Raw genomic sequence first — 26,923 nt, forward strand, 5'->3', positions numbered from 1 at the left:
TAACGTAGGGGTAAGAGAGATGTGTGGAAATAAAAAGAGCGTGGTTGAGAGAGCAGAAGAGGGTGTTTTGAAATGGTTCGGGCACATGGAGAGAATGAGTGAGGAAATATTGACCAAGAGAATATATGTGTCGGAGGTGGAGGGAACGAGGAGAAGAGGGAGACCAAATTGGAGGTGGAAAGATTGAGTGAAAAATATTTTGTGTGATCGGGGCCTGAACATGCAGGAGGGTGAAAAGAGGGCAAGGAATAGAGTGAATTGGAGCGATGTGGTATACCGGGGTTGACGTGCTGTCAGTGGATTGAATCAAGGCATGTGAAGCGTCTTGGGTAAATCATGGAAAGCTGTGTAGGTATGTATGTTTGCGTGTGTGGACGTATGTATATACATGTGTATTGGGGGTGGGTTGGGCCATTTTTTTCGTCTGTTTCCTTGCGCTACCTCGCAAACGCGGGAGACAGCGACAAAGCAAAAAAAAAAAAAAAAAAAAAAATATATATATATATATATATATATATATATATATATATATATATATATATATATAAATATATATATATATATATATATATATATATATATATATATATATATATATATATATATATATATATATATATATATATATATATTTACATATATGTATATATATATATATATATATATATATATATATATATATATATATATATATATATATATATATATATATATATATATATATATATATATATATATATATATATATACATACATATTTATATATATATATATATATATATATATATATATATATATATATATATATATATATATATATATATATATATATATATATATATATATATATATATATATATATATATATATATCCCTGTGGATGGGGGAGAAAGAATACTACCCACGCATTACTCACGTGTCGTAGAAGGCGACTAAAGGCGACGGAAGCGGGGAGCCAGAGACCCTCCCCTCCTTCTATTTTAACTTTCTAAAAGCGGAAACAGAAGAAGGAGTCACGCGAGGAGTGTTCATCCTCCTCGAAGGCTCAGATTGGGGTGTATAAATGTGTGTGGATGTAACCAAGATGATAAAAAGGAGAGATAGGTAGTATGTTTGACGAAAGGAACCTGGATGTTTTGGCTCTGAGTGAAACGAAGCTCAAGGGTAAAGGGGAAGGGTGGTTTGGGAATGTCTTGGGAGCAAAGTCAGGGGTTAGTGAGAGGACAAGAGCAAGGGAAGGAGTAGCACTCCTACTGAATCAGGAGTTGTGGGAGTATGTGATAGAGTGTAAAAAAGTAAATTCTAGATTGATATGGGTATAACTGAAAGTTGATGGAGAGAGATGGGTGATTATTGGTGCATATGCACCTGGGCATGAGAATAAAGATCATGAGAGGCAAGTGTTTTGGGAGCAGGTGAATGAGTGTTAGTGGTTTTGATGCACAAGACCGGGTTATAGTGATGGGTGATTTAAATGCAAAGGTGAGTAATGTGGCAGTTGAGGGAATAATTGGTATATATGAGGTGTTCAGTGTTGTAAATGGAAATGGTGAAGACCTTGTAGATTTCTGTGCCCAAAAACGAGTGGTGATTGGGAATACCTGGTTTAAAAAGCGAGTTATAGATAAGTATACGTATGTAAGTAGTAGAGATGGCCAGAGAGCGTTATTGGATTACGTGTTAATTGATAGACGCACGAAAGAGAGACTTTTGGATGTTAATGTGCTGAGAGGTGCAACGCGAGGGATGTCTGATCATTATCTTGTGGAAGCAAATGTGAAGATTTGTGGGGGTTTTCAGGAGAGAAGAGAGAAATTGGGGTGAAGAGAGTGGTGAGATTAAGTGAGCTTGTGAAGGAGACTTGTGTGAGGAAGTACCAGGAGAGACTGAGCACAGAATGGAAAAAGGTGAGAACAAATGAGGTAAGGGGAGTGGTTGAGGAATGGGATGTATTTAGGGAAGCAGTGATGGCTTGCGCAACAGATGCTTGTGGCATTAGAAGCGTGGGAGGTGGGTTGATAAGAAAAGGTAGTGAGTTGTGGGATGTAGAATTAAGATTATTAGTGAAAGAGAAGAGAGAGGCATTTGGACGATTTTTGAAGGGAAAAATGCAAATGAGTGGGAGAGGTATAAAAGAAAGAGGCAGGAGGTCAAGAGAAAGGTGCAAGAGGTAAAAAAGATGGCAAATGAGAGTTCAGGTGAGAGAGTATTATTAAATTTTAGGGAGAATGAAAAGATGTTTTGGAAGGAGGTCAATAAAGTGCGTAAGACAAGGGAGCAAATGGGAACTTCAGCGAATGGGGCTAATGGGGAGATGATAACATGTAGTGGTGATATGAGAAGGAGATGGAGTGAGTATTTTGAAGGTTTGTTGAATGTGTTTGATGATAGAGTGGCAGATATAGGGTGATTTTGTCGAGGTGGTGTGCAAAGTGAGAGAGTTAGGGAAAATGATTTGGTAAATAGAAAAGAGGTAGTCAAAGCTTTACCGAAGATGAAAGCCGGCAAGGCAGCAGGTTTGGATGGTATTGCAGTGGAATTTATTAAAAAAGGGGATGACTGTATTGTTGACTGGTTTGTAAGGTTATCTAATGTATGTATGATTCATGGTGAGGTGCCTGAGGATTGGCGTAATGCTTGCATAGTGCCATTGTACAAAGGCAAAGGGGATAAGAGTGAGTGCTCAAATTACTGAGGTATAAGTTTGTTGAGTATTCCTGGTAAATTATATGGTAGGGTATTGATTGAGAGGGTGAAGGCATGTACAGAGCATCAGATTGGGGAAGAGCAGTGTGGTTTCAGAAGTGGTAGAGGATGTGTGGATCAGGTGTTTGCTTTGAAGAATGTATGTGAGAAATACTTAGAAAAGCAAATGGATTTGTATGTAGCATTTATGGATCTGGAGAAGGCATATGATGGAGTTGATAGAGATGCTCTGTGGAAGGTATTAAGAATATATGGTGTGGGGGGACAAGTTGTTAGAAGCAGTGAAAAATTTATCGACATGTGTACGTGTAGGAAGAGATGAAAGTGATTGGTTCTCAGTGAATATAGGTTTGCGGCATGGGTGTGTGATGTCTCCATGGTTGTTTAATTTGTTTATGGATGGGGTGTTATCGAGGTGAATGCAAGAGTTTTGGAAAGAGGAGCAAGTATGCAGTCTGTTGTAGACGAGAGAGCTTGGTAAGTGAGTCAGTTGTTGTTCGCTGATGATACATCGCTGGTGGCTGATTCATGTAAGAAACTGCAGAAGCTGGTGACTGAGTTTGGTAAAGTGTCTGAAAGAAGAAAGTTAAGAGTAAATGTGAATAAGAGCAAGGTTATTTAGTACAGTAGGGCTGAGGGTCAAGTCAATTGGGAGGTAAGTTTGAATGGAGAAAAACTGGAGGATATAAAGTGTTCTAGATATCTGGGAGTGGATCTGGCAGCGGATGGAACCATGGAAGCGGAAGTGAATCATAGGGTGTAGGAGGGGGCGAAAATTCTGGGAGCCTTGAAGAACGTTTGAAAGTCGAGAACATTATCTCAGAAAGCAAAAATGTGTATGTTTGAAGGAATAGTGGTTCCAACAATGTTGTATGGTTTTGAGGCGTGGGCTATGGATAGAGTTGTATGTAGGAGGGTGGATGTGCTGGGAATGAGATGTTTGACGACAATATGTAGTGTGAGGTGGTTTGATCGAGTAAGTAATGTAAGGGTAAGAGAGATATGTGGAGATAAAAAGAGCGTGGTTAAGAGAGCAGAAGAGGGTACTTTGAAATGGTTTGGTTACATGGAGAGAATGAATGAGGAAAGATTGACCAAGAGGATATATGTGTCAGAGGTGGAGGGAACGAGGAGAAGTGGGAGCCCAAATTGAAGGTGGAAAGATGGAGTGAAAAAGATTTTGAGTGATCGGGGCCTGAACATGCAGTAGGGTGAAACGCGCGCAAGGAATAGAGTGAATTGGAACGATGTGGTATACCGGGGTTGACGTGATTCAATGGATTGAACCAGGGCATGTGAAGCGTCTGGGGTAAACCATGGAAAGTTGTGTGGGGCCTGGATGTGGAAAGGGAGCTGTGGTTTCGGTGCATTATTACATGACAGCTAGAGACTGAGTGTGAATGAATGGGGCCTTTCGTGTCTTTTCCTAGCGCTGCCTCGCACACATAAGTGGGGAGGGGGTTGTTATTCCATGTGTGGCGAGGTGGCGATGGGAACAAATAAAGTATGAATTATGTACAGGGGTATATATGTATATGTCTGTGTGTGTATATATATATATATATATATATATATATATATATATATATATATATATATATATATATATATATATATATATATATATATATATATATATATATATATATATATATATATATATATATATATATATATATATATATATATATATATATATATATATATATATATATATATATATATATATAAATAAATATATATATATATATATATATATATATATATATATATATATATATATATATATATATATATATATATATATATATATGATGGAGAGAGGTGGGTGATTATTGGTGCATATGCACCTGGGCATGAGAAGAAAGATCATGAGAGGCAAGTGTTTTGGGAGCAGCTAAATGAGTGTGTTAGCGGTTTTGATGCACGAGACCGGGTTATAGTGATGGGTGATTTGAATGCAAAGGTGAGTAATGTGGCAGTTGAGGGAATAATTGGTATGCATGGGGTGTTCAGTGTTGTAAATGGAAATGGTGAAGAGCTTGTAGATTTATGTGCTGAAAAAGGACTGATGATTGGGAATACCTGGTTTAAAAAGCGAGATATACATAAGTATACTTATGTAAGTAGGAGAGATGGCCAGAGAGCGTTATTGGATTACGTGTTAATTGACAGGCGTGCGAAAGAGAGACTTTTGGATGTTAATGTGCTGAGAGGTGCAACTGGAGGGATGTCTGATCATTATCTTTTGGAGGCTAAGGTGAAGATTAGTATGGGTTTTCAGAAAAGAGGAGTGAATGTTGGGGTGAAGAAGGTGGTGAGAGTAAGTGAGCTTGGGAAGGAGACCTGTGTGGGGAAGTACCAGGAGAGACTGTGTACAGAATGGAAAAAGGTGAGAACAATGGAAGTAAGGGGAGTGGGGGAGGAATGGGATGTATTTAGGGAATCAGTGATGGATTGCGCAAAAGATGCTTGTGGCATGAGAAAAGTGGGAGGTGGGCTGTTTAGAAAGGGTAGTGAGTGGTGGGATGAAGAAGTAAGAGTATTAGTGAAAGAGAAGAGAGAGGCATTTGGACGATTTTTGCAGGGAAAAAATGCAATTGAGTGGGAGAAGTATAAAAGAAAGAGACAGGAGGTCAAGAGAAAGGTGCAAGAGGTGAAAAAAAGGGCAAATGAGAGTTGGGGTGAGAGACTATCAGTAAATTTTAGGGAGGATAAAAAGATGTTCTGGAAGGAGGTAAATAGGGTGCGTAAGACAAGGGAGCAAATGGGAACTTCAGTGAAGGGCGTAAATGGGGAGGTGATAACAAGTAGCGGTGATGTGAGAAGGAGATGGAATGAGTATTTTGAAGGTTTGTTGAATGTGTCTGATGACAGAGTGGCAGATATAGGGTGTTTTGGTCGAGGTGGTGTGCAAAGTGAGAGGGTTAGGGAAAATGATTTGGTAAACAGAGAAGAGGTAGTAAAAGCTTTGCGGAAGATGAAAGCCGGCAAGGCAGCAGGTTTGGATGGTATTGCAGTGGAATTTATTAAGAAAGGGGGTGACTGTATTGTTGACTGGTTGGTAAGGTTATTTAATGTATGTATGACTCATGGTGAGGTGCCTGAGGATTGGCGGAATGCGTGCATAGTGCCATTGTACAAAGGCAAAGGGGATAAGAGTGAGTGCTCAAATTACAGAGGTATAAGTTTGTTGAGTATTCCTGGTAAATTATATGGGAGGGTATTGATTGAGAGGGTGAAGGCATGTACAGAGCATCAGATTGGGGAAGAGCAGTGCGGTTTCAGAAGTGGTAGAGGATGTGTGGATCAGGTGTTTGCTTTGAAGAATGTATGTGAGAAATACTTAGAAAAGCAAATGGATTTGTATGTAGCATTTATGGATCTGGAGAAGGCATATGATAGAGTTGATAGAGATGCTCTGTGGAAGGTATTAAGAATATATGGTGTGGGAGGCAAGTTGTTAGAAGCAGTGAAAAGTTTTTATCGAGGATGTAAGGCATGTGTACGTGTAGGAAGAGAGGAAAGTGATTGGTTCTCAGTGAATGTAGGTTTGCGGCAGGGATGTGTGATGTCTCCATGGTTGTTTAATTTGTTTATGGATGGGGTTGTAAGGGAGGTAAATGCAAGAGTCCTGGAAAGAGGGGCAAGTATGAAGTCTGTTGGGGATGAGAGAGCTTGGGAAGTGAGTCAGTTGTTGTTCGCTGATGATACAGCGCTGGTGGCTGATTCATGTGAGAAACTGCAGAAGCTGGTGACTGAGTTTGGTAAAGTGTGTGGAAGAAGAAAGTTGAGAGTAAATGTGAATAAGAGCAAGGTTATTAGGTACAGTAGGGGTGAGGGTCAAGTCAATTGGGAGGTGAGTTTGAATGGAGAAAACCTGGAGGAAGTGAAGTGTTTTAGATATCTGGGAGTGGATCTGTCAGCGGATGGAACCATGGAAGCGGAAGTGGATCATAGGGTGGGGGAGGGGGCGAAAATTTTGGTAGCCTTGAAAAATGTGTGGAAGTCGAGAACATTATCTCGGAAAGCAAAAATGGGTATGTTTGAGGGAATAGTGGTTCCAACAATGTTGTATGGTTGCGAGGCGTGGGCTATGGATAGAGATGTGCGCAGGAGGATGGATGTGCTGGAAATGAGATGTTTGAGGACAATGTGTGGTGTGAGGTGGTTTGATCGAGTAAGTAACGTAAGGGTAAGAGAGATGTGTGGAAATAAAAAGAGCGTGGTTGAGAGAGCAGAAGAGGGTGTTTTGAAATGGTTTGGGCACATGGAGAGAATGAGTGAGGAGAGATTGACCAAGAGGATATATGTGTCGGAGGTGGAGGGAACGAGGAGAAGAGGGAGACCAAATTGGAGGTGGAAAGATGGAGTGAAAAAGATTTTGTGTGATCGGGGCCTGAACATGCAGGAGGGTGAAAGGAGTGCAAGAAATAGAGTGAATTGGAGTCATGTGGTATACAGGGGTTGACGTGCTGTCAGTGGATTGAAGCAAGGCATGTGAAGCGTCTGGGGTAAACCATGGAAAGCTGTGTAGGTATGTATATTTGCGTGTGTGGACGTGTGTATGTACATGTGTATGGGGGGGGGGGTTGGGCCATTTCTTTCGTCTGTTTCCTTGCGCTACCTCGCAAACGCGGGAGACAGCGACAAAGTATAAAAAAAAAAAAAAAAAAAAATATATATATATATATATATATATATGTATACATATATATATATATATATATATATATATATATATATATATATATATATATATATATATATATATATATATATATATATATATATATATATATATATATATATATATATATATATATATATATATTGAGAGTGAGGAGGAATGGGATGTATTTAGGAACGCAGTGATAGTTTGCGCAAAAGATGCTTATGGCACTAGAAACGTGGGAGGTGGGCAGATTTGAAAGGGTAGTCAGTGGTGGGATGAAGAAGTAAGATTATTAGTGAAAGAGAAGAATGAGGCATTTGGACGATTTTTAAAGGAAATAATGCAAATGACTGGGATATGTACAAAAGAAAGAGGCAGCAGATCAAGAAAACGTGCAAGAGGTGAAAAAGATCGCAAATGTGGGTTGAGGTGAGAGAGTATCATGAATGTTTAGGGTGGATAAAAATATGTTTTGGAAGGAGGTAAATAAAGTGTGTAAGAGATGGGAACAAATGGCAACTTCAGTGAATGGGGCTAATGGGGAGGTGATTACAATTAGTGGTGATGTGAGAAGGAGATGCAATGAGTATTTTGAAGGTTTTTTGAATATGTTTGATGATGGAGTGGTAGTTGGTCGAGGTGGTGTACAAAGTGAGAGGGTTAGCGAGAATGATTTGGTAAACAGAGAAGAGGTAGTAAAAGCTTTGCGGAAGATGAAAGCCGACAAGGTGGCGGGTTGGGATGGTAATGCAGTGGAATTTAATAAAAAAGGGGGTGACTGTAGTTTTCACAGGTTGGTAAGGTTATCTAATGTATGTATGATTCATGGTGAGGTGCCTGAGGATTGGCGGAATGCTTGCATAGTGCCATTGTACAAAGGTAAAGGGGATAAAAGAGAGTGCTCAAAATAAAGAGGCTTAAGTTTGTTGAGTATTCCTAGTAAATCATATGTGAGGGTATTGATTGAGAGGGTGAAGGCGTGTACAGAGCATCTGATTGGGGAAGAGCAGTGTGGTTTCAGAAGTGGTAGAGCATGTTTGGATCAGGTGTTTGCTTTGAAGAATGAATGTGAGAAATACTTAGAGAGGCAATTGGATTTGTATGTAATATCCATGGGTCTGGAGAAGGCATTTGATAGAGTTGATAGAGATGCGCTTTGAAAGGTATAAAGAATATATGGTGTGGGAGGCAAGTTGTTAGTAGCAGTGAAAAGTTTTTATCGAAGATGTAAGGCATGTGTACGTGTAGGAGGAAAGGAAAGTGATTGGTTCTCAGTGAATGTTGGTTTGCGGAAGGGGTGTGTGAAATCTCCATGGTTCTTTAATTTGTTTCTGGATATGATTGTTAGGGAGGTGAATGCAAGAATTTTGGAAAGAGGGGCAAGTATGCAGTCTGTTGTGGATGAGAGAGCTTGGGAAGTGAGTCAGTTGTTGTTCGCTGATGATACAGCGCTTGTGGCTGATTCATGTGCGAAACTGCAGAAGCTGGTGACTGAGTTTGTTAAAGAGTGTGAAAGGAGAAAGCTGAGAGTAAATGTGAATAAGAGCAAGGTTATCAGGTACAGTAGGGTTGAGGGACAAGTCAATTGAGAGGTGAGTTAGAATGGAGAAAAAATGGAGGAAGCTAAGTGTTTTAGATATCTTGGAGTGGATTTGGCTGGAGCCATGGAGCCATGGAGCCATGGAAGCGGAAGTGAATCATAGGGTGGGGGAGGGGGTGAAAGTTCTGGGAACGTTCAAGGATGCGTGGAAGTCGAGAGCATTATCTTGGAAAGGAAAAATGCGTATGTTTGAAGGAATAGTGGTTCCAACAATGTTATATGTTAGCGAAGCGTGGGCTATAGATAGAGTTGTGCAGAGGAGGGTGGATATGTTGGAAAAGAAATGTTTGAGGACAATATGTGGTGTGAGGTGGTTTGATCGAGTAAGAAATATTAGGGAAGGTGAGGTGTGTGGTAATAAAAAGAGTGTGGTTGAGAGAGCAGAAGAGGGTTTTTTGAAATGGTTTGGTCGCATGGAGAGAATGAGTGAGGAAAGATTGAAAAAGAGGATATATGTGTCTGAGGTGGAGGGAACGAGGAGAAGTGGGAGACCAAATTGGAGGTGGAAATATGGAGTGAAAAAGATTAAGAGTTTTCGAGACCTAAACATGCAAGAGGGTAAAAGGCGTGCAAGGAATAGAGTGAATTGGGACGATGTGGTATAACGGGATCGACTTGTCAATGGATTGAACCAGGGCGTGTGAAGCGTCTGGGGTAAACCATGGAAAGTTCTGTGGGGCCTGGATATGGAAAGGGAGCTGTACTTTCGGTGCATTATTACATGACAGCTAGAGAGTGAGTGTGAACGACTCTGGCTTTTGTTGTCTTTTCCTAGCGCTACCTAGCGTACATGAGGGGAAGGGGGTTGATATTTCATGTGTGGCGGGGTGGCGATAGGAATGAATAAAGGCAGGCAGCATGAATTATGTACACGTGTATATATGTATATGTCGGTGTGTGTGTGTTTCTGTGTATATATGCATCTATATATATATATATATATATATATATATATATATATATATATATATATATATATATATATATATATATATATATATATATATATATATATATATATATGTATATATATTTCTATGGGTACACGGGAAAAATGAAACACGAAAAGCTCCCAAGTGTACTTTCGTGTAATAATCACATCATCAGGGGAGACACAAGAGAGAAATATAACAGTCAGTTGATATACATCGAAGAGACGAACCGAGGACGCCATTTGGTAAACATGTGATTGTCCAAAACATACAGCGAGCGTTCATAAACTTATCATTTTACAAATCTTATCAACAATAAAGTTATCTAATTTGCATAGACCTATATTAATATTAAGATTATAATTCTTTGTGCATTTGATAATAGAAGATTCAATGATATTTCTCTTGGTAATAGAATTAGAGTTAACAACTGATATGGCGTTACTCCAGTCAGTACAATGATCATAGTTTTTAACATGATTAAACAAAGCATTTGATTCTTGACCCGTATCTATACTATATCTATGTTGCTTAAGTCTAACAGAAAGATCTTTACCAGTCTGACCAACATAAAATTTATCATGGTTTCCACAAGGAACTCTGTAGATGCAAGCAAGAGAATTTTCTGGTGAATTCCTGATTAAAATATTCTTTATAGTATTATTGTTGCTAAAGGCAACATTCACATTAAAGGATTTAAGCAACATGGGAAGCAAAGTGAAATTTTTATGAAAAGGGAGAACTAAAAGATTCTTGGTGTCAATGGGAGGTTTGGGCTCAACTCTATAAAATGATTTCTTTGCTAATTTAAGGGATTTATGAATGAAAGGTTTAGGGTACTTTAACTTAAATCCAATAGAATATATCTTCTCGAACACATCATCAATAAACTCTGGACTGCAAATACGTAATGCCCTAAGGAACATAGATTAAAATGATGATAATTTAATTCTGTAATGTTGAGATGAGTAATAATGGATATATAAGCATACATTGGTAGGTTTTCTGTAGATGCTAAACTTAAACTTCTCTCCTTGTCTATGGATCATGCAATATAAAATGGTAATATACCATTATTTTCAATCTCTACAGTAAATTTGATGGAAGGTACTAAATTGTTAAATAAGGGGAGAAATATTTGTAAATTTTCATTTGCTGGCCAAACACAAAGAACATCATCTACATACCTAAACCAAATTCCATTAGAAGGTAAGATATCCTTTAGTAATTTTGTTTCAAAAAATTCCATGTAAAGATTACTTAGTACAGGTGAAAGAGGGTTACCCATTGCCATACCAAATTCTTTAGCATAATAATCTCCATTAAATTGAAATACACAGTCTTTTATACACAATTTTATCAGTTCAATGAAATTAGACTTTGAAACAGGTAAATGAATATCATCCAAGACATCAAATAAATATTCTAAAAGGTCATCAACTGGAACTTTAGTGAAAAGTGAGGAAACATCAAAGCTAACTAGTTGGAAATCAAAATTTATATTGATATTGTTTAGCTTGTTGTCTAAATCTACATTGTTCATGATATTAGAATTTGATACCTTACCCACTAAAGGGCTTAATAAGGAAACTAACCATTTTGACAATTTATATGTGATGGAGCCTATTGAACTCACTATAGGCCTTGCTGGAAAATTCTGTCTATGTGTTTTGATAAGTCCATACATATATGGCAATGAAGGGGACAAAGATGACAAATTTTTGATAAGAGAAATGTTACATTTCAACAAGAACTTCATTTCTTTATTGATGTGAGAATAACTGCTTCGAAGGGAATTTTACTAAGTTTAGAATATGTTGTGTTATCATTTAGAAGATCATTCGTTTTAGATAAATAGTTACTTCTGTGTAAAATCACAACAGTGTTAGCCTTATCTGCTTTAGTAATATGTATACCCTTGTGTTTTTTTAAGGTATTAATAGCTCTTACGAATCTTTTAGGGCAATTAGCTTCCACTGGTTTTGACAAACTGTCATACACTAAACATTTACAGATATTAATATCATCATTACTTAGATTGCTGTATTTTTTAAATTGCAAAAAGACTTTGTGACATCAACAAAGCTGGCTTATCTGTTAAGGCACACAGAACTTAAACCATAGCCTAATGCACACAAGCAATCTTTATCTAGTTGCATATTAGAATGGTTTACCACAAAAGATGGGTTTCTGTTCATGGTCCAGTCGCCGTTTTCAGTAAGATGGTCCAACTTACGATTATAATCTTAATATTAGTGATGGTCTATACAAATTAGATAACTTTATTGTTGATAAGATTTGTAAAATGATAAGTTTATTAACGCTCGTTCTATGTTTTGGACAATCACATATTTACCAAATGGCGTCCTAGCTTCGTCTCTTCGATAAATATCAACTGACTGTTATATTTCTCTCTTGTGTCTCCCCTGGTGATGTGATTATTAAACGAAAGTGCACTTGGGAACTTTTCGTGTTTCATTTTCCCCGTTGACTCATAGGAATATCTTGATCAAGCGCAAAATTGTGATCCTTACCAATATATATATATATATATATATATATATATATATATATATATATATATATATATATATATATATATATATATATATATATATATATATATATTTTTTTTTTTTCCGCGTTTGCGAGGTAGCGCAAGGAAATAGACGAAAGAAATGGCCCAACCCACCTCCATACTCATGTATATACATACGTCCACACACGCAAATATATATACCAACACAGCTTTCCATGGTTTACCCCAGACGATTCACATGCCCTGATTCAATCCACTGACAGCAGGTCAACCCCGGTATACCACATCGATCCAATTCACTCTATTCCTTGCCCTCCTTTCACCCTCCTGCATGTTCAGGCCCCGATCACTCAAAATTTTTTTCACTCCATCTTTCCACCTCCAATTTGGTCTCCCACTTCTCCTCGTTCCCTCCACCTCCGACACATATATCCTCTTGGTCAATCTTTCCTCACTCATTCTCTCCATGTGACCAAACCATTTCAAAACACCGTCTTCTGCTCTCTCAACAGCGCTCTTTTTATTTCCACACAACTCTCTTACCCTTACGTTACTTACTCGATCAAACCACCTCACACCACACATTGTCCTCAAAAATCTCATTTCCAGCACATCCATCCTCCTGCGCACAACTCTATCCATAGCCCACGCTTCGCAACTATACAACATTGTTGGAACCACTATTCCTTCAAACATACCCATTTTTGCTTTCCGAGATAATGTTCTCGATTTCCACACATTCTTCAAGGCTCCCAGGATTTTCGCCCCCTCCCCCACCCTATGATCCACTTCCGCTTCCATGGTTCCATCCGCTGCCGGATCTACTCCCAGATATCTAAAACTCTTTACTTCCTCCAGTTTTTCTCCATTCTAACTTACCTAGCAATTGACTTGACCCTTAATCCTACTGTCCCTAATTACCTTGCTCTTATTCACATTTACTCTTAACTTTCTTCTTTCACACACTTTACCAAACTCAGTCACCAGCTTCTGCAGTTTCCCACATGAATCAGCCACCAGCGCTGTATCATCAGCGAACAACAACTGACTCACTTCCCAAGCTCTCTCATCCCCAACAGACTTCATACTTGCCCCTCTTTCCAAAACTCTTGCATTCACCTCCCTAACAACCCCATCGATAAACAAATTAAACAACCATGGGGACATCACACACCCCTGCCGCAAATCTACATTCAATGAGAACCAATGACTTTCCTCTCTTCCTACACGTACACATGCCTTACATCCTCGATAAAAACTTTTCACTGCTTCTAACAACTTGCCTCCCACACCATATATTCTTAATACCTTCCACAGACCATCTCCATCAACTCTATCTAATGCCTTCTCCAGATCCATAAATGCTACATATAAATCCATTTGCTTTTCTAAGTATTTCTCACATACATTCTTCATAGCAAACACCTGATCCACACATCCTCTACCACTTCTGAAACCACACTGCTCTTCCCCAATCTGATGCTCTGTACATGCCTTCACCCTCTCAATTAATACCCTCCCATATAATTTACCAGGAATACTCAACAAACTTATACCTCTGAAATTTGAGCACTCACTCTTATCCCCTTTGCCTTTGTACAATGGCATTATGCACGCATTCCGCCAATCCTCAGGCACCTCACCATGAGTCATACATACATTAAATAACCTTACCAACCAGTCAATAATACAGTCACCCCCTTTTTCAATAAATTCCACTGCAATACCATCCAAACCTGCTGCCTTGCCGGCTTTCATCTTCCGCAAAGCTTTTACTACCTCTTTTCTGTTTACCATATCATTTTCCCTAACCCTCTCAATTTGCACACCACCTCGACCAAAACACCCTATATCTGCCACTCAATCATCAAACACATTCAACAAACCTTCAAAATACTCACTCCATCTCCTTCTCACATCACCACTACTTGTTATCACTTCCCCATTTGCGCCCTTCACTGAAGTTCCCATTTGCTCCCTTGTCTTACGCACTTTATTTACCTCCTTCCAGAACATCTTTTTATTCTCCCTAAAATTTAATGATACTCTCTCACCCCAACTCTCATTTGCCCTCTCTTTCACCTCTTGCACCTTTCTCTTGACCTCCTGTCTCTTTCTTTTATACATCTCCCACTCAATTGCATTTTTTCCCTGCAAAAATCATCCAAATGCCTCTCTCTTCTCTTTCACTAATAATCTTACTTCTTCATCCCACCACTCACTACCCTTTCTAATCAACCCACCTCCTTTATATATATATATATATATATATATATATATATATATATATATATATATATATATATATATATATATATATATATATATATATATATATATATATATATATATATATATATATATATATATATATATATATATATATATCTGGGGATAGGGGAGAATGAATACTTCCCACGCATTCATCACTTGTCGTAGAAGATGGCTAAATGGGACGGGAGCGGTGGCCCAAAAACCCTCCCCTCCCTGTATTTTAACTTTCTAAAACGTGAAACAGAAGAATGAGTCACGCGGAGAGTGCTCATCCTCCTCGAAGGCTCAGATTGGTGTGTTTAAATGTGTGTGGATGTAACCAAGATGAGAAAAAAGGTGAGATATGTAGTATGTTTGAGGAAAGGATCCTGGATGTTTTGGCTCTGAGTGAAACGAAGCTCAAGGGTAAAGGGAAAGAGTGGTTTGTGAATATCTTTGGGGTAAAGTCAGAGGTTAGTGACAGGACAAGAGCAAGGGAAGGAGTAGCTTTACTCTTGAAACAGGAGTTGTGGGAGTATGTGATAGAGTGTAAGAAAGTAAATTCTAGATTAATATGGGTAAAACTGAAAGTTGATGGAGAGAGACGGGTGATTATTGGTGCATATGCACCTAGTCATTAGAAGAAAGATCATGAGAGGCAAGTGTTTTGGGAGCAGATGAATGAGTGTGTTAGTGGTTTTGATGCACGAGACTGGGTTATAGTGCTGGGTGATTTGAATGCGAAAGTGAGTTATGTGGCAGTTGAGGGAATAATTGGTATACTTGGAGTGTTAAGCGTTGTAAATGGAAATAGTGAAGAGCTTGTACATTTTTATGCTAAAAAAGGACTGGTGATTGGAAATTCCTGGTTTAAAAAGCAAGATATACGTAAGTATACGTATGTAAGTAGGAGGGACAGTCAAAGAGCGTTATTGGATTACGTGTTAATTGATAGGCGCGCAAAAGAGAGACTTTTGGATGTTAATGTGCTGACAGGTGCAACTAAAGGGATGTCTGATCATTATCTTGTGGAGGCGAAGGTGAAGATTTGTGGGGGTTTTCAGAAAAGAAGAGAGAATATTGGGGTGAAGAGAGTGGTGAGAGTAAGTATTCTTGGGAAGGAGAATTGTTTGAGGATGTACCGAGAGAGACTGAGAACAGGATGGAAAAAGGTGAGAGCAATTGAGGAAAGGGGAGTGGGGTAGGAAGGCGATGTATTTGGGGAAGCAGTGATGGATTGCGCAAAAAAAGCTTGTGGCATGAGAAGCGTGGGATATGGGTTGATTAGAAAGGGCAGTGAGTGGTGGGATGAAGAAGTAAGATTATTAGTGAAAGAAAAGAGGGAGGCATTTAGACGATTTTTGCAGGGAAGAAATACAAATGAGTGGGAGAGGTATAAAAGAAAGAGGCAGGAGGTCAAGAGAAAGGTGCAAGAATTGAAAAAGAGGGCAAGTGAGAGTTAGGGTGAGAGAGTATCATTAAATTTTAGGGGGAATAAAAAGATGCTTTGGAAGGAGGTGAAAAACTCCGTAATACAAGGGAGCAAATGGGAACTTCAGTGAAGGGGGCTAATGGGGAGGTGATAACAAGTATTGGTGATGTGAGAAGGAGATGGATTGAGTATTTTGAAGGTTTGTTGAATGTGTTAGATGATAGAGTGAAAGATATAGGGTATTTTGTTCGAGGTGGTGTGCAAAGTGAGAGGGTTAGGGAAAAAGATTTGGTGAACAGAGAAGAGGTAGTAAACGCCTTGCCGAAGATGAAATCCGGCAAGGCAGCAGGTTTGTATGGTATTGCAGTGGAATTTATTAAAAAAGGGGGTGACTGTATTGTTGACTGGTTGGTAAGGTTATTTAATGTATGTATGATTCATGGTAAGGTGCCTGAGGATTGGCGGAATGCTTGCATAGTGCCATTGTACAAAGGCAAAGGGGATAAGAGTGAGTGCTCAAATTACAGAGGTATAAGTTTGTTGAGTATTCCTGGTAAATTATATGGAAGGGTATTGATTGAGAGAGTGAAGGCATGTACAGAGCATCAGATTGGGGAGGAGCAGTGTGGTTTCAGAAGTGGTAGAGGATATGTGGATCAGGTGTTTGCTTTGAAGAATGTATGTGAGAAATACTTAGAAAAGCAAATGGATTTGTATGTAGCATTTATGGATCTGGAGAAGGCATTCGATAGAGTTGATAGAGATGCTCTGTGGAAGGTATTAAGAATATATGGTGTGGAAGGCAAGTTGTTAGAAGCAGTGAAACGTTTTTATCGAGGATGTAAGTCATGTGTACGTGTAGGAAGAGAGGAAAGTGATTGGTTCTCAGTGAATGTAGGTTTACGGCAATGGTGTGTGATGTCTCCATGGTTGTTTAATTTGTTTATGGATGGAGTTCTTAGGGAGGTGAATGCAAGAGTTTTGGAAAGAGGGGCAAGTATGCAGTTTGTTATGGATGAGAGAGCTTGGGAAGCGAGTCAGTTGTTGATCGCTGATGATACACCGCTGGTGGCTGAATCATATGAGAAACTGCAGAAGCTAGTGACTGAGCTTGATAAAGTTTGTGAAAGAAGAAAGTTAAGAGTAAATGTGAATAAGAGCAAGGTTATTAGGTACAGTAGCGTTCTGGGTCAAGGCAATTGGGAGGTAAGTTTAAATGGAGAAAAACTGAAGGAAGTAAAGTGTTTTAGATATCTATGAATGGATCTGGCAGTGGATGGAACCATGGAAGCGGAAGTGAATCATAGGGTGGGGGAGGGGGCGAAAATTCTGGGAGCCTTGAAGAATGTTTGGAAGTCGAGAACATTTTCTCGGAAAGCAAAAATGGGTATGTTTGAAGGAATAGTGGTTCCAACAATGTTGTATGGTTGCGAGGCGTGGGCTATGGATAGAGTTTTGCGCAGGAGGGTGGATGTGCTGGAAATGAGATGTTTAAGGACAATATGTGGTCTGAGGTGGTTTGATTGAGTAAGAAATGTAAGAGTAAGAAAGATGTGTGCAAATCAAAAGAGTGTGGTTGAGAGAGCAGAAGAGCGTGTTTTGAAATGGTTTGGTCACATGGAGAGAATGAGTGTGGAAAGATTGACCAAGAGGATATATGTGTCAGAGGTGGATGGAACGAGAAGTAGGAGACCAAATTGGATATGGAAAGATGTAGTGAAAAAGATTTTGATTGAACGGGGCCTGAACATGCAGGAGGGTGAAAGGCGTGCAAGGAATAGAGTGAATTGGAACGATGTGGTATACCGGAGACGACGTGCTGTCAATAGATTGAACCAGGGCATTTGAAGCGTCTGGGGTAAACCATGGAAAGTTTTCTGGGGACTGGAAGTGGAAAGGTGGAAAGGTGGAAAGGGAGCTGTGGTTTCGGTGCATAATTACATAACAGCTAAAGACTGAGTGTGAACGAATGGGGCAATTGTTGTCTTTTCCTAGCGCTGCCTCGCACACATGAGGGGGAAGGGGGTTGTTATTCCATGTTTGCCGAGGTGGAGATAGGAATAAATAGAGGCAGACAGTGTGAATTATGTACATGTGTGTATATGTATATGTCTGTGTGTGTATATGTATGTATATGTGTACATTGAAATGTATAGGTATTTATATTTGCGTGTGTGGACCTGTATGTATATACATGTGTATGTGGGTGGGTTGGACTATACTTTCGTCTGTTTCCTTGCGCTACCTGCCTAAGGCGGGAGACAGCTACAAAGCAAAAAAATATATATATATATATATATATATATATATATATATATATATATATATATATATATATATATATATATATATATATATATATATATATATATATATATATATAAACATATATATATATATATATATATATATATATATATATATATATATATATATATATATATATATATATATATATATATATATATATATATATATATATATACATATATATATATATATATATATATTATATATATATATATATATATATATATATATATATATATATATATATATATATATATATATATATATATATATATATATATATATGTTTATATATATATATATATATATATATATATATATATATATATATATATATATATATATATATATATATATATATATATATATATATATATATATATATATATATATATATATATATATATATATATATATATATATATATATATATATATATATATATATATATTTTATATTTTATTTATTTTTTATTATACTTTGTCGCTGTCTCCCGCGTTTGCGAGGTACCGCAAGGAAACAGACTAAAGAAATGGCCCAACCACCCCCCCCATACACATGTATATACATACGTCCACACACGCAAATATACATACCTACACAGCTTTCCATGGTTTACCCCAGACGCTTCACATGCCTTGATTCAATCCACTGACAACACGTCAAACCCAGTGTACCACATCGCTCCAATTCACTCTATTCCTTGCCCTCCTTTCACCCTCCTGCATGTTCAGGCCCCGATCACACAAAATCTTTTTCACTCCATCTTTCCACCTCCAATTTGGTCTCCCTCTTCTCCTCGTTCCCTCCACCTCCGACACATATATCCTCTTGGTCAATCTTTCCTCACTCATTCTCTCCATGTGCCCAAACCACTTCAAAACACCCTCTTCTGTTCTCTCAACCACGCTCTTTTTATTTCCACACATCTCTCTTACCCTTACGTTACTCACTCGATCAAACCACCTCACACCACACATTGTCCTCAAACATCTCATTTCCAGCACATCCATCCTCCTGCGCACAACTCTATCCATAGCCCACGCCTCACAACCATACAACATTGTTGGAACCACTATTCCTTCAAACATACTCATTTTTGCTTTCCGAGATAATGTTCTCGACTTCCACACATTCTTCAAGGCCCCCAGAATTTTCTCCCCCTCCCCCACCCTATGATCGACTTCCACTTCCATGGTTCCATCCGCTGCCAGATCCACTCCCAGATATCTAAAACACTTCACTTCCTCCAGTTTTTCTCCATTCAAACTCACCTCCAAATTTACTTGACCCTCAACCCTACTGTACCTAATAACCTTGCTCTTATTCACATTTACTCTTAACTTTCTTCTTCCACACACTTTACCAAACTCAGTCACCAGCTTCTGCAGTTTCTCACATGAATCAGCCACCAGCGCTGTATCATCAGCGAACAACAACTGACTCACTTCCCAAGCTCTCTCATCCCCAACAGACTTCATACTTGCCCCTCTTTCCAAAACTCTTGCATTTACCTCCCTAACAACCACATCCATAAACAAATTAAACAACCATGGAGACATCACACACCCCTGCCGCAAACCTACATTCACTGAGAACCAATCACTTTCCTCTCTTCCTACACGTACACATGCCTTACATCCTCGATAAAAACTTTTCACTGCTTCTAACAACTTGCCTCCCACACCATATATTCTTAATACCTTCCACAGAGCATCTCTATCAACTCTATCATATGCCTTCTCTAGATCCATAAATGCTACATACAAATCCATTTGCTTTTCTAAGTATTTCTCACATACATTCTTCAAAGCAAACACCTGATCCACACATCCTCTACCACTTCTGAAACCACACTGCTCTTCCCCAATCTGATGCTCTGTACATGCTTTCACCCTCTCAATCAATACCCTCCCATATAATTTACCAGGAATACTCAACAAACTTATACCTCTGTAATTTGAGCACTCACTCTTATCCCCTTTGCCTTTGTACAATGGCACTATGCACGCATTCCGCCAATCCTCAGGCACCTCACCATGAGTCATACATACATTAAATAACCTTACCAACCAGTCAACAATACAGTCACCCCCTTTTTTAATAAATTCCACTGCAATACCATCCAAACCTGCTGCCTTGCCGGCTTTCATCTTCCGCAAAGCTTTCACTACCTCTTCTCTGTTTACCAAATCATTTTCCCTAACCCTCTCACTTTGCACACCACCTCGACCAAAACACCCTATATCTGCCACTCTATCATCAAACACATTCAACAAACCTTCAAAATACTCACTCCATCTCCCTCTCACATCACCACTACTTGTTATCACCTCCCCATTTGCGCCCTTCACTGAAGTTCCGATTTGCTCCCTTGTCTTACGTACTTTATTTACCTCCTTCCAGAACATCTTTTTATTCTCCCTAAAATTTAATGATACTCTCTCACCCCAACTCTCATTTGCCCATTTTTTCACCTCTTGCACCTTTCTCTTGACCTCCTGTCTCTTTCTTTTATACATCTCCCACTCAATTGCATTTTTTCCCTGCAAAAATCGTCCAAATGCCTCTCTCTTCTCTTTCACTAATACTCTTACTTCTTCATCCCACCACTCACTACCCTTTCTATTCAACCCACCTCCCACTCTTCTCATGCCACAAGCATCTTTTGCGCAATCCATCACTGATTCCTTAAATACATCCCATTCCTCCCCCACTCCCCTTGCTTCCATTGTTCTCACCTTTTTCCATTCTGTACTCAGTCTCTCCTGGTACTTCCTCACACAGGTCTCCTTCTCAAGCTCACTTACTCTCACCACCCTCTCCACCCCAACATTCACTCTTCCCTTCTGAAAACCCATACAAATCTTCACCTCAGCCTCCACAAGATAATGATCAGACATCCCTCCAGTTGCACCTCTCAGCACATTAACATCCAAAAGTCTCTCTTTCGCACGCCTGTCAATTAACACGTAATCCAATAACGCTCTCTGGCCATCTCTCCTACTTACATAAGTATACTTATGTATATCTCGCTTTTTAAACCAGGTATTCCCAATCATCAGTCCTTTTTCAGCACATAAATCTACAAGCTCTTCACCATTTCCATTTACAACACTGAACACCTCATGTATACCAATTATTCCCTCACCTGCCACATTACTCACCTTTGCATTCAAATCACCCATCACTATAACCCGGTCTCGTGCATCAAAACCACTAACACACTCATTCAGCTGCTCCCAAAACGCTTGCCTCTCTTGATCTTTCTTCTCATGCCCAGGTGCATATGCACCAATAATCACCCACCTCTCTCCATCAACTTTCAGTTTTACCCATATTAATCCAGAGTTTACTTTCTTACACTCTATCACATACTCCCACAACTCCTGTTTCAGGAGTATTGCTACTCCTTCCCTTGCTCTTGTATTCTCACTAACCCCCTGACTTTACTCCCAAGACATTCCCAAACCACTCTTCCCCTTTACCCTTGAGCTTCGTTTTACTCAGAGCCAAAACATACAGGTTCCTTTCCTCAAACATAGTACCTATCTCTCCTTTTTTCATATCTTGGTTACATCCACACACATTTAGGCACCCCATCCTGAGCCTTCGAGGAGGATGAGCCCTCCCCGCGTGACTCCTTCTTCTGTTTCCCATTTTAGAAAGTTAATACAAGGAGGGGAGGATTTGTGGCCCCCCCGCTCCCGTCCCCTCTAGTCGTTTTCTACGACACGCGAGGAATACCAATTATACCTCGCAAACGCGGGAGACAGCGACAAAGTATAAAAAAAAAAAAAAAAAAAAAAAATATATATATATATATATATATATATATATATATATATATATATATATATATATATATATATATATATATATATATATATATATATATATATATATATATATATATATATATATATATATCATCATCAGGCTAGACACAAGAGAGAAATATAACAGTCAGCTGATATACATCGAAGAGACGAAGCTAGAACGCCATTTGGTAAACATGTGAATCAATTTGTGTCTCCACTGATGATTTGATTATTACAAGAAAGTGCACTTGGGAACTTTTCGTGTTCCATTTTTCCCGTGGACTAATAGTAATATCATGATCACGCGCAAAATTGTGATCCTTTCCAATATATATATATATATATATATATATATATATATATATATATATATATATATATATATATATATATATATATATATATATATATATATATATATATATATATATATATATATATATAAAAGAAAGATGTATAAAAGAAAGAGACAGGAGGTCAAGAGAAAGGTGCAAGAGGTGAAAAAGAGGGCAAATGAGAGTTGGGAAGAGAGAATCATTAAATTTTAGGGAGAATAAAAAGATGTTCTGGAAGGAGGTAAATAAAGTGCGCAAGACAAGGGAGCAAATGAGAACTTCAGTGAAGGGCGCAAATGGGGATAATAAGTAGTGGTGATAACAAGTAGTGGTGATGTGAGAAGGAGATGGAGTGAGTATTTTGAAGGTTTGTTGAATGTGTTTGATGATAGAGTGGCAGATATAGGGTGTTTTGGTCGAGGTGGTGTGCAGAGTGAGAGGGTTAGGCAAAATGATTGGGTAAACAGAGAAGAAGTAGTAAAAGCTTTGCGGAAGATGAAAGCCGGCAAGGCAGCAGGTTTAGATGGTATTGCAGTGGAATTTATTAAAAAAGGGGGTGACTGTATTATTGACTGGTTGGTAAGGTTATTTAATGTATGTATGACTCATGGTGAGGTGCCTGAGGATTGGCGGAATGCGTGCATAGTGCCTTTGTACAAAGGGAAAGGGGATAAGAGTGAGTGCTCAAATTACAGAGGCATAAGTTTGTTGAGTATTCCTGGTAAATTATATTGGAGGGTATTGATTGAGGGTGAAGTCATGTACAGAGCATCAGATTGGGGAAGAGGAGTGTGGTTTCAGAAGTGGTAGAGGATGTGTGGATCAGTTGTTTGCTTCGAAGAATGTATGTGAGAAATACTTAGAAAAGCAAATGGATCTGTATGTAGCATTTATGGATCTGGAGAAGGCATATGATAGAGTTGATAGAGATGGTCTGTGGAAGGTATTAAGAATATATGGTGTGTTCTGTTCGGAAACAACCGATAGACCCCGTTGCTCACCATAGTGAGACGAAGGGTATTCGAGTACTTAGTATTTCGAATAGTTGTTTCCTATTATACAGTCCCTTAGCCTATCGGTTACCATGCCTGCCTCTTGCACAAGGGGTCCCAGGTTCGATCCTGGCTGATGGAGCTTTGTATGTTCTATGAAGGTGAGCGTTCATATACACTTTATTCGTATTCATATAACTCCGCGTTGTACAGTCAGGTTCGGTAAAACGCTCTCAGCTGGCTATGTGTTCTGTTCGGAAACAACCGATAGACCTCGTTGCTCACCATACTGAGACGAAGGGTATTCGAGTACTTAGTATTTCGAATAGTTGTTTCCTATTATACAGTCCCTTAGCCTAGCTGTTAGCATGCCTGCCTATTGCACAAGGGGTCCCAAGTTCGATCCTGGCTGATGGAGCTTTGTATGATATATGTATATATATATATATATATATATATATATATATATATATTTATATATATAGTGGTGATGTGAGAAGGAGATGGAGTGAGTATCTTGAATGGTTGTCGAATGTGTTTGATGATAGAGTGGCAGATATAGGGTGTTTTGGTCGATGTGGGGTGCAAAGTGAGTGGGTTAGGGAAAATTATTTGGTAAACAGAGAAGAGGTGGCAAAAGCTTTGCCGAAGATGAAAGCCGGCAAGGCAGCTGGTTTGGATGGTATTGCAGTGGAATCTATTAAAAAAGGGGGTGACTGTATTGTTGACTGGTTGGTAAGGTTATTTAATGTATGTATGACTCATGGTGAGGTGCCTGAGGATTGGCGGAATGCGTGCATAGTGCCATTGTACAAAGGCAAAGAGGATAAGAGTGAGTGCTCAAATTACAGAGGTATAAGTTTGTTGACTATTCCTGGCAAATTATTTGGGAGGGTATTGATTGAGAGGGTGAAGGCATGTACAGAGCATCAGATTGGAGAAGAGCAGTGTGGTTCCAGAAGTGGTAGAGGATGTGTGGATCAGGTGTTTGCTATGAAGAATGTATGTGAGAAATACTTAGAAAAGCAAATGGAATTGTGTTTAGCATTTATGGATCTGGAGAAGGCATATGATAGAGTTGATAGAAATGCTCTGTGGAAGGTATTAAGAATATATGGTGTGGGAGGCAAGTTGTTAAAAGCAGTGAAAGTTTTTACCGAGGATGTAAGGCATGTGTACGTGTAGGAAGAGAGGAAAGTGATTGGTTCTCAGTGAATGTAGGTTTGCGGCAGGGGTGTGTGATGTCTCCAAGTTTGTTTAATTTGTTTATGGATGGGGTTGTTTGGGAGGTGAATGAAAGAGTTTTGGAAAGAGGGGCAAGTATGAAGTCTATTGTCGATGAGAGAGTTTGGGAAGTGAGTCGGTTGTTGTTCGCTGATGATACAGCGCTGGTGGCTGATTCATGTGAGAAACTGCAGAAGCTGGTGACTGAGTTTGGTAAAGTGTGTGTACAGTAGGGTTGAGGGTCAAGTCAATTGTGAGGTAAGTTTGAATGGAGAAAAACTGGAGGAAGTAAAGTGTTTTAGAAATTTGGGAGTGGATCTGGCAGCGGATGGAACCATGGAAACGGAAGTGAATCAAAGGGTGGGGGTGGGGGTGAAAATCCTGGGAGCCTTGAAGAATTTGTGGAAGTCTAGAACATTATCTCGGAAAGCAAAAATGGGTATGTATGAAGGAATAGTGGTTCCAACAATGTTGTATGGTTGCGAGGCGTGGGCTATGGATAGAGTTTTGCGCAGGAGGGTGGATGTGCTGGAAATGAGATGTCTGAGGACAATATGTGGTGTTAGGTGGTTTGATCGAGTAAGTAATGTAAGGGTAAGAGACATGTCTGGAAATAAAAAGAGCGTGGTTGAGAGAGCAGAAGAGGGTGTTTTGAAATGGTTTGGGCTAATGGAGAGAATGAGTGAGGAAAGATTGACCAAGAGGATATATGTGTCGGAGGTGGAGGGAACGGGGAGAAGCGGGAGACCAAATTGGAGGTGGAAAGATGGAGTGAAAAAGATTTTGAGTGATCGGGGCCTGAACATGCAGGAGGGTGAAAGTCGGGCAAGGAATTGAGTGAATTGGATCGATGTGGTATACCGGGGTTGACGTGCTGTCAGTGGATTGAATCAGGGTATGTGAAGCGTCTTTGGTAAACCATGGAAAGTTGTGTGGGGCCTGGTTGTGGTAAGGGAGCTGTGGTTTCAGGCATTATTGCATGACAGCTAGAGACTGAGTGTGAACGAATGGGGCCTTTGTTGTCTTTTCCTAACGCTACCTCGCACACATGAGGGGGAGGGGGATGGTATTCCATTTGTGGCGAGGTGGCGATGGAAATGAATAACGGCAGATAGTGTGAATTGTGTGAATGGGTATATATCTATGTGTCTGTGTGTGTATATATGTACGTGTACATTGAGGTGTTTAGGTATGTATATTTGCGTGTGTGGAAGTGTATGTATATACATGTGTATGGGGGTGGGTTGGGCCAGTTTTTTCGTCTGTTTCCTTGCGCTACCTCGCAAACGCGGGAGACAGCGACAAAGCAAAATAAAAAAAAATAATATGAATATATATATATATATATATATATATATATATATATATATATATATATATATATATATATAATATTATCATTTCATATAATACTTTGTCGCTTTCTCCTGCATTAGTGATGTAACGCAAGGAAACGAGAAAAAAGAATGGCTAAGGCCACCCACATACACATGCTTGCATACACGTCCACATACGCAAATATACATTCATACATATTTTCTTGTATACATATATATATCTATACACGCATAGACATATAGATATATAAACACGTACATAATAATTTGTTGCCTTCGAAACCCCGCCACAGATGAAATAGCATTCCGCCTCCCGCAACGAGATAGCGCGGAAAAGACACTCTCAGTCTGTAGCTGTCACGTGTAATGCACCAGAACCACATTTTCCTTTCCACATCCTGGCCCCACAAAACTTTCTATGGTTTACCTTAGACCCTTCACTTGCCCAGGTTTAATTCAGTGACTGCAAGTCAACTCCGATATACCACATAGTTCCAATTCAATCTATCCCTTACGCGCCTTTCACTCCATCTTTCCACCTCCAGTTTGATCTCCCATTTCTCTTTGTTTCCTCCACCTTTGACATATACATCCTCTTTTTCAATTTTTCATTACTCATTCTCTCCATGTGACCAAACCATTTCAATACACCCTCTTCTGCTCTTTTAACCACACTCTTTTCATTACCACACATCTCTTTTACTCTTTCATTACTTACTCGATCAAACCACCTCACACCACATATTTTCTTCAAACATCTCATTTAC

The sequence above is a fragment of the Panulirus ornatus genome, chromosome 13 (genome assembly GCF_036320965.1).
Source record: "Panulirus ornatus isolate Po-2019 chromosome 13, ASM3632096v1, whole genome shotgun sequence".
NCBI classification, from domain to species: domain Eukaryota; kingdom Metazoa; phylum Arthropoda; class Malacostraca; order Decapoda; family Palinuridae; genus Panulirus; species Panulirus ornatus.